Raw genomic sequence first — 10,309 nt, 5'->3', positions numbered from 1 at the left:
CAAGAGGTAGCACGTGCCCGCGAACGCACAGTGCATGCCCTTGAACCGCCATCGTCTTTCTCTCCCCTGGCCTCTTCCTCCCGAGCCGTCGCGTCCTCCTACTCCTCCTCAGGTCGGCCCCCCACGACGCCAAGCTAGTTGCCATCCCTTCGCGTCCAAGCACTAGATCTCCAGCGACATGTTCCGCGGCCGTGCATGCCCTCGACCTCGCCCCGGCTGTTTAACCCACCCCGAGGCCTCCCGAGCATCTGATCCTCCTCCCCACTCTCCAAGATCCCTTCCCGACCCCTCTACCCATCGCCGGAGTGATCCTCGCCCGCCCATAGCTGTCATGGCCGCCACGGCCCTCCACCTAAATTGGAGCCATCCGAGTTCCCTCCCACCCTCCAAACCCCACTTCTGCATTTCCCTGACCTCTGCGAAGCCACCCCGATCCCCAGATCCTCCGTCCCGCCACCACCGCCAAGAGCCCTAGTTTGTCCGAAGCCGTCGCCCGTGGCATCCCACCCCGTCCCCACTCGGGTCCTCATCGTCGTCCGTTCTAAGCTGGCATGGAGGCGGCATCCTCTCCTGATCTCGTCGGTGGTCGGAGTGTCTCGAAAGATGGCCGGAGTCAGCCGTACGAGAATCGGCACCGTCAGCCTCCCACTTTTCTGTGAGCAGGCATCGGGCAGAGAAGGAGGAGGCGGGAGGAGAGAGAGATCCGGTGGGACCCACCAGTCAGCACCCGAGCCCCCAGGTCCAGCTGGATAAGTGGAAGCGTAGTTCGCGGTTTACGCTTTCGGAACAGTGAAAGCGTAAAGTTTTGCAGCTTCGGCCGACAATACGCCTCCTCTGCTCCAAAAGTGTATTGCATCAGAATGCGCTTTCTCTTTAACCCCGACGGCTGAATCCTTTGTATTGTGAACATTCGTCGGTTAGAAGCAGAAATGAATACTTTTTTATTTATTTTCTGCCTAACGAATGAACGGCCGTATCTCCGCGGCCGTAACTCCGATTCAGGTGATTCAAAAGCCCACTTTCTCTATTCATCGAGCCCGTTTTTTTGGTTTGATTTTAATAATGTTCTAACATTCTGAAAATGACCATTTTTCCCTTGCCCTAATCAGCTCCGCTGAGAGGGAAACTTTTCCGGCGATTCTTTTTCGCGAATTCATCGCACCTCTCCCCGATGGTTTCTTCATCCCCAGGCAAGCCAGGACAGCCACTTGCATGATGTCCATGCATTAGCCATGGCTTTCAACATGAATATTTAAATACTGTGTGCCGGTTAATATTTTGCGAATGTTTTATGTATGTTGGTACAGCCATGTTTACTGTTATGCTATGATCTTATGCATCTAGTTGGTTACATGATTTCTTGTTGATATTATCATTAAGTTCTATTCTGGTAATTATTTTCGATGCTAGTGTTCCTGCTATGTGTATATGAGGTGTTATACTTGTGCTATTCATGATCATCACTATGTCATGCTCATGTGCATCTAGTAGAGTAAAGCTTTATTGTTGTTCATGTCAAATGGTTATGTTGCTCATCCATGTTCATGTTGATATACTGCTCATATGCATGTCAGTGCATCATGCTATTTTATTATTATGGCTTAGCTCACTAACATTCAAGTTAAACCGGACTTTAATACAACTTGAACATCTGTTGGCTGATGATACATCTCCAACGTATCTATAATTTTTTATCATTCCATGTTGTTATATTATCATTCATGGATGGTTTACAATCATTTTATATCATTTTTCGGGACTAACCTATTGACATAGTGCCAAGTGCCAGTTGTTGTTTTCTACTTGTTTTTGACATCGTGGAAAATCAATATCAAACGGAGTCCAAATGCCTTTAAGATCTTCTTGGATGATTGTTATTTGATCTTGCTGAAAAAAATATAGAAAGTATGTGCTCACGAGAATAATTTTCATTTTTAACCAGAGAGCAATAAAATACTGATTCCAACTGCACTAGATAAATATACAAATTATTTAGGGATTCCTAATTTGGTAGAATTTTTAGAGTTACAGCAGTATTCCAAACCAGCAGATTACTACAGACTGTTCTGTTTTTGACAGATTCTATTTTTTGTGTGTTGTTTGCTTATTTTGGTGAATCTATGGCTAGTATCGGGGGGTATAAACCATAGAGAAGTTGGAATACGGTAGGTTTAACACCAATATAAATAAAGAATGAGTTCATTACAATACCTTAAGTGGTGATTTATTTTCTTATGCTAACGGAGCTCATGAGATTTTTTGTTGAGTTTTGTGTTGTGAAGTTTTCAAGTTTTTGGGTAAAGATTTGATGGATTTTGGAACAAGGAGTGGAAAGAGCCTAAGCTTGGGGATGCCCAAGGCACCCCAAGGTAAAATCCAAGGACAACCAAAAGCATAAGCTTGGGGATGCTCGGGAAGGCATCCCCTCTTTTGTCTTCGTCTATCGGTAACTTTACTTGAGGCTATATTTTTATTCACCACATGATATGTGTTTTTCTTGGAGCGTCTTATATGATTTGAGTCTTTGATTTTTAGTTTACCACAATCATCCTTTCTGTACACACCTTTTGGGAGAGACACACATGAATTGGAATTTATTAGAATACTGTATGTGCTTCACTTATATCTTTTGAGCTACATAATTTTGCTCTAGTGCTTCACTTATATTTTTTAGAGCACCGTGGTGGTTTTATTTTGTAGAAATTATTGATCTCGCATGCTTCACTTTTATTATTTTGAGAGTCCTTTAGAACAGCATGGTAATTTGCTTTGGCTATAATACTAGTCCTAATATGATAGGCATTCAAGATGGGTATGATAAAAACTTTCATATAGAGTGCATTGAATACTATGATTCTTGATAGATGTTTTGAGATATAAAGGTGGTAATGTTATAGTCATGCTAGTTGGGCAATTGTGAAATTGAGAAATACTTGTGTTAAAGTTGGCAAGTCCCATAGCATGCACGTATGGTAAACGTTGTGTGACAAATTTGAAGCATCGGGTGTTCTTTGAGTGCTTTCCTTATGAGTGGCGGTCGGGGATGAGCGATGGTCTATTCCTACCAATCTATCCCTCTAGGGGCATGCGTAGTAGTACTTTGCTTCGAGGGATAATAAACTTTTGCAATAAGTATATGAGTTCTTTATGACTAATGTGAGTCCATGGATCATACGCACTCTTACCTTTCCGCAATTTTCTAGCCTCTACGGTACCGTGCATTGCCCTTTCTCACCTCGAGAGTTGGTGCAAACTTCGTCGGTGCATCCAAACCCTGGGGGTGCCTCGAGGGGGCCACAACCCACCAGGGCGCGTCTAGGCCCCCAGGCGCACCCAGGTGGGTTGTGCCGACCTCGGTGGCCTCCCGCACTGCCTCTTCACTCCATAAATACCTCCTTGCTCCAGAAACCCTAGGGGAGTTGACGAAATTCTATTCCAGTCGCCGCAAGTTCCAGAACCACGAGATCCAATCTAGAGCCCTATTCCGGCACTCCGCCGGAGGGGAACACGATCACGGAGGGGTTCATCATCCTCATTGGTGCCTCTCCGATGATGTGTGAGTAGTTCAACTCAGACCAACGGGTCCATAGGTAGTAGCTAGATGGCTTTTTCTCTCTTTGTATCTCAATACAACAGTCTCTTGGAGATCTATTTTATGTAATGACTCTTTCTAGTGTGTTTGATGGGATCCGATAAATTGTGAGTTTATGATCAAATTTGCCTTAATTTAATATTTTGGTTTTTATGGCCTCTTATTTCTTCTCTGATATTTGGGTTTTGTTTGGCCAACTTGATCTATTTATCTTGCAATGTGAAGAGGTGCTTTGTAATGGGCTCGATCTTGCGCTGTCCTTTCCCAATGATAGAAGGGGTAGCAAGGCACGCATGTATCATTGCTATTAAGGATAAAAAGATGGGGTCTATTCCTACATGAATAGATCTTGTCTACATCATGTCACCGTTCTTATTGCATTACTCTGTTTTTCCATAAACTTAATACACTAGATGCATGCTGGAGAGCGATCGATGTGTGGAGTAATAGTAGTAGATGCAGGCAGGAGTCGGTCTACTAATCTTGGACGTGATGCCTATATACATGATCATTGTCTTGGATATCGTCATAATTATTTGCTTTTCTATCAATTTCCAGTAATTTGTCTTTTGCAACCGTTGCTATTTTCTCGAGAGAAGCCACTAGTGAAATCTACGCCCCCCGGGTCTATTTTCCTCTCATATACTTTCAGATCCATATTGCCAATTGCCTTTTATTTTATTTGCTTCTTTTATTTTCAGATCTATATTATCAAAAACCCAAAAATACCTTGCTACATTTTATTTACTTTTATTTTCATCTATATCAATCCACTACAATTTTATCCCATCCTTACGTCACTTTTTGGCACCGCTACCCGAAAGGGATTAGCAACCCCTTTAACGCGTCGGGTTGCCAGTATTTGCTATTTGTGAGCACGTATCGTTTACGTAGTGTTGTGTGGTTCTCCTACTGGTTCGATAACCTTGGTCTAATCACCGAGGGAAATACCTTACCGTTGTTGTGGTGCATCCTCCCTTATTCCTTGGGGAAACACCGATGCATCTCAAGCGACATCAAAGGAACTTTCTAGCGTCGTTGCCGGAGAGACATCATCAACATCTACCAGGTTCCTAATCACAAATCTCATCTCCTTGCAATTTACATTATTTGCCATTTGCCTCTTGTTTTCCTCTCCCACGCTTCACAAAAATTTGCCAATTTTATTCGCCCTTTTTTGTTCGCCGTTTTCTTGCCGGATCTATCCACGTTCTTGATTTCTAGTCATAATGGCTAGCATGACTACTCCTCCTTTGTCACCGGATTTTGAAGTTTTATACTTCAAGCAACGACAAGGAGAAAATTTGAAAGATGCCTGGTATAGGCTAATGGAATCCTATCATGTTTGCAACCTAAAGGGAGACGCAAAGATTTTGCTTCGTAATTTTTACATAGGATTGGCTTTGCATCATAGACAACTCTTAGGTTTTGCCGCTAAAGGGAATTTTATTGAGCTTGATGCTAATGCTACCTATGAAATCTTGGAAGGAATTCTAGGGGTTCCACCACAAAAGAAGGGGATTTCTTTCGCCCAGAGGGAGTTCAAATTTTGGACAAACTCGGTGATTTGCACAAACATATGGTTGAATTGCAAAAATATAATGAACCTCTCAAACATCTTAATGGTCGTATCAATCGCTTGAATACTTTGATTACCCTTTGTGATAAACGGTTGGATATTTCAGATCTCAAGATGGTTTCTTTTCCGGAAAATTTAGGGAATCGCAAAGAGCCTCCCGGAATTGACAAAGCCCTTACTAAAGTGGCAAAGACTAAAGATGACAATACTTAGATCCTTCGCTTTATGCCTAGCTAGGGGCATAAAACGATAGCGCTCGTTGGGAGGCAACCCAAGTTGTATCTTTTTTGCTTTTTAGTTTTCTTGCTGTTTTCAATAAAATATCCAATTATGCCTTTGTTTAGATGTGTTTTGTGGTTTAAATTAGTGTTTGTGCCAAGCAAACCCTTTGGGATCATATAGTTGATTTGATCTTGCTGAAAAACAAAAACATTTGCACTCACGAAAATAATTTTAATTTTTAATAGAAGTGCGATAAAATACTGATTAAGTTCGCAGAAGATTAATATGCAAATTGCCTACGTTGTCCTAATTTTTCAGAATTTTTGGAGTTACAGAAGTATTCAAAATATTCAGATTGCTACAAACTGTTCTGTTTTTGACAGATTTTGTTTTTGTTGTGTTATGTGCTTGTTTTGATGATTCTATGGTTTCCTTTGAAGATTTTTTGCCATGGAAAAGTTAAAATACAGTAGATATAATACAATAACAAAATATGAATGGGTTTGCAACAATACTTAAATTAGTAATTTGCTTTCTTATACTAACGGATCTCACGAAGTTTTGTTGAGTTTTGTGTGATTGAAGTTTTCAAGTTTTTAGTGAGATCGCGATGGATGAAGGAATAAGGATTAATAAAAGGCTAAGCTTGGGTATGCCCGAGGCACCCTAAGATAATATTCAAAAAGTATCAAGCAAGTAAGCTTGGGCTGTCCCCGAGTGGCATCCCCTCTTTCTTCTAACAACCATAGATATTTTACTTGAAACTATATTTTTATTCATCACATATTATGAGTTTTGCTTGGAGCGTCTTGTATGATATGAGTCTTTGTTTGTTTTTATTTTTAATTTTTAATAAGCATCCTTGCTGTACACACCTATTTTGGAGAGCCAAATTATTCTATGCTTGCTCCTATGCTTCACTCAAAAATTTTAGAGCCTTGGAATTGCTCTAGTGCTTCACTTATATCTTTTTGAGCACATTGTGCGTTGTTATCTTCGAAGAAATTATCTCATGCTTTGCTTAGATTAATTTGAGAGAAATAAATATGATGCTCATGTTCTTCACTTATATTTGTTTGAGCTTATGAAAAGCAACATATGAAACAAGTTCCAAAGTGATAGATATCCAAGGAGGATATAATAAAAACTTTCATGAAGATCATTGGACAAATAAACTTGATTCTTTGTAATAGTTTTGAGATATGATGATAGTGATATGTGAGTCATGTTGATGAGTAATTATGCTTTAGTAAGAATATTGGTGTTAAGGTTTGTGATTCCCTATGCAAGCATGAAAGTGAATAATTATGCAATGAAATTACATCTTGCTTGTGGTGCATTATTCGGTGTTAGTTATGCTTAATGCTCGCTTATGAGATTGTTCGTTTCTTGGTTGGATGCTTCTCAATCTTTTGCTAGCTTTCATCTGCACTAAGTATGATCACTACTTGTGCATCCAAAATCCTTTAAACCAGTTTTTTGCCACATGAGTCCACTATACCTACCTATATGTTGTATTCTTTTGCCGTTCTAAGCAAATTTGTATGTGCCATCTCTAATTTTCAATATAAATTTCTCTTTTGTGTGCTTGTACTGCTCATGAAACGGTAGGGGGTGGCTGATATATTTCCATGCTAGATGTGTTATTCTCGAGATGAGTGTTTGTTCACTTGTCATTGCACGAGAGTATGGCAGAGGTATTAGGGATGCCCAGTCCCAAAATGAAAAATGAATTTACTTTATGTTGTCAAATAATAAATTCCTTGGAAAGTGTTGGTATGGACGGCACCCGTGGATTCGGTTAGCCGTGGAATGTGAAAGCATGGTGGAAAAAGGAATAAACTTTATTTTCTGTTTGGGAACCACCTATGATATATCTAGCATGAAAAGTATTGGGAACTACTCGATTGTTTCTGTTGACAGGAAAAGCATGCCACCAAAAATGTTTTATCTCTATATTTTTCGCTTTGAGCTTTGGCACCTCTACAAATCCCTACTTCCCTCCGCGAAGGACCTTTCTATTTACTTTATGCAATTTTTATTTTTTGAGTCTCTATCTTCTCTTATAAAGCACCAACTAAGGGGCACTATGATCATACTTGAGCATTAGGTGTAGCTAATATGCGAGTGTGTTTCATGAATGGATCAATGATTGAGCATAATGGGCTAGGGATAACTTGCTTTAGTGTTGATATTTTGAAAGACATCGTTGTTTGTTGATGTGCTTGAGTATTAAAGTCCTCATGTCAAAACTAGACTATTGCTTTGAACCATATAAAAGCCCAATTGTCCATGCTATAAAGGAAAAAATATGTGATGAACATGTTAGGTAGCATTCCACATCAAAAAAATCTATTTTTATCATTTACCTACTCGAGGACGAGCAGGAATTAAGCTTGGGGATGCTGATACGTCTCCAACTTATCAATAATTTTTTATTGTTCCATGCTGTTATATTATCATTGTTGGATGTTTTACAATCATTTTATATCATTTTTGGGACTAACCTATCGACATAGTGCTAATAACCCACAAGAATAGGGGATCGCAACATCTTTCGAGGGTATAGGGGAGCCAAAGAATAATCTCAAGTATTAGCAGCTGAGTTGTCAATTCAACCACACCTGGGAACTTAGTATCTGCAGCAAAGTGTTTAGTAGCACAGTAATATGATAGTGGTGGTAGCAGCAACAAAAGTAAAGACAGCAAAAGAAATGTTTTTGGTATTTTGTAGTGATTGTAACAGTAGCAACGGGAAAGTAAATAAGCGAGAACCAGTATATGGAAAACTCGTAGGCACCGGATCAGTGATGGATAATTATGCCGGATGCGGTTCATCATGTAACAGTCATAACATAGGGTGACGTAGAACTAGCTCCAATTCATCAATATAATGTAGGCATGTATTGTGTATATAGTCATACGTGCTTATGGAAAAGAACTTGCATGACATCTTTTGTCCTACCCTCCCATGGCAGCGGGGTCCTATTGGAAACTAAGGGATATTAAGGCCTCCTTTTAATAGAGAACCGGAACAAAGCATTAGCACATAGTGAATACATGAACTCCTCAAACTATGGTCATCACCGGGAGTGGTCCCGATTATTGTCACTTCGGGGTTGCCGGATCATAACACATGGTAGGTGACTATAGACTTGCAAGATAGGATCAAGAACTCACATATATTCATGAAAACATAATAGGTTCATATCTGAAATCATGGCACTCGGGCCCTAGTGACAAGCATTAAGCATAGCAAAGTCATAGCAACATCAATCTCAGAACATAGTGGATACTAGGGATCAAACCCTAACAAAACTAACTCGATTACTTGATAAATATCATCCAACCCATCACCGTCCAGCAAGCCTACGATGGAATTACTCACGCACGGCAGTGAGCATCATGAAATTGGTGATGGAGGATGGTTGATGATGACGACGGTGACGAATCCCCCTCTCCGGAGCCCCGAACAGACTCCAGATCAGCCCTCCCGAGAAGTTTTAGGGCTTGGCGGCGGCTCCGTATCGTAAAACGCGATGATTTCTTCTCTCTGATTTTTTTCTCTCCGAAAGCAAATATATAGAGTTGGAGTTGGCGTCGGAGGGCATCCAGGGGGCACACGAGGTAGCGGGCGCGCCCTAGAGGGGGGGCGCCCCCCACCCTTGTGGACAGGGTGTGGGCCCCCAAGTCTTCATCTTTGGCGAGGATTTTTTATTATTTTTTCTAAGATGTTCCGTGGAGTTTCAGGTCATTCCGAGAATATTTGTTTTCTGCACATAAAACAACATCATGGCAATTCTGCTGAAAACAACTGAAAGAACATGCGGTGCCCCCATGTTTGGTTTTGGTAATTGATGGCAATCCCTATGGACTAATGGTTTCCTTGAGTTATAATTGAAGGTTTTGTCCATAGGCTTTTCTTAGAGTACATGCGTTGGTTTCAAGGAGAGTTTGTGTCGACCAAGGTGCTATTCAAGGAATTATCCAAAGATTGGTCATTTGAGAGTTGAGCTTATTGCAAGCATGTCTTGAAGAAGAAGAAGATTGTGTGATCAGAGTACATGTGTTGGTTTCAAGGAGAGTTTGTGTTGACCAAGGTGCTATTAAGGAATTATCCAAAGCTTGGTCATGTGAGAGTTGAGCTTATTGCAAGCATGTCTCGAAGAAGAAGATTGTGTGATCATTCATGTTTACCTTCAAGACATCATCCAAATGAAGAGAGTTGGAAAGATTCAAGGTTGATCAAGACTAAGTCAAGAGTGAATCAAGTTGATCAACTCACAAAGCGTAGAAGATGTACTGAGAGGGATCAAGTGATCCCATGGTTTGGTAAGCATTGTCCATTGTGCTTTGTGTACTAACCCATGGTCTATGTGAGAGTTCTACGTGGGGTTAGGTACGTGTTCATGGGCTTGTGTCAAGAGGAAGATATCACTCAACCCATGGAGAGGATGACATCAAGTGGTGGTCGTCATCAAGATTTCCGTGTGCAAGTTCAAGTGGATCATCGCGAAGAGATCAAGTGCTTGAAGCTTGCCGTCCATTGTGGTGACAATGGACTTGTGAATATGTGCCGAAGAGTGGCTCACCCATAGTGGACTATGGGGGAGCAATCATCTAGTCTTCATCGAGCCAACGCAATCAAGATAGGTGGTCCAACTTGAGAGAGTCAAGATCGTCATCATCTAGCTCAAGTGGACCATGTGCAAGGCAAAGGTTTTCCCTTGATAGGTTTTCTATTTTACCGGTCTCATGGTGGTAGTTTGGAGACCGGGTTATAGGATTGTTTGCCGTACTATCAAGGGGGGCTCTCAAGTTGGTAGCTCGATCGTATCGTTAGTAGAGAGCTCAAACCATTGCATCCTTGCATCATCTTTCTTGGTTCTTGTTTGTCTCTCTTTGTGAGTCTTAGA

Source organism: Triticum urartu, chromosome 4A (genome assembly GCF_056163025.1).
Source record: "Triticum urartu cultivar PI428250 chromosome 4A, HENAU_Tu73, whole genome shotgun sequence".
Taxonomy (NCBI): Eukaryota; Viridiplantae; Streptophyta; class Magnoliopsida; order Poales; family Poaceae; genus Triticum; species Triticum urartu.
The sequence above is the reverse complement of the archived record's forward strand: the minus strand, read 5'-3'. Positions refer to the sequence as shown.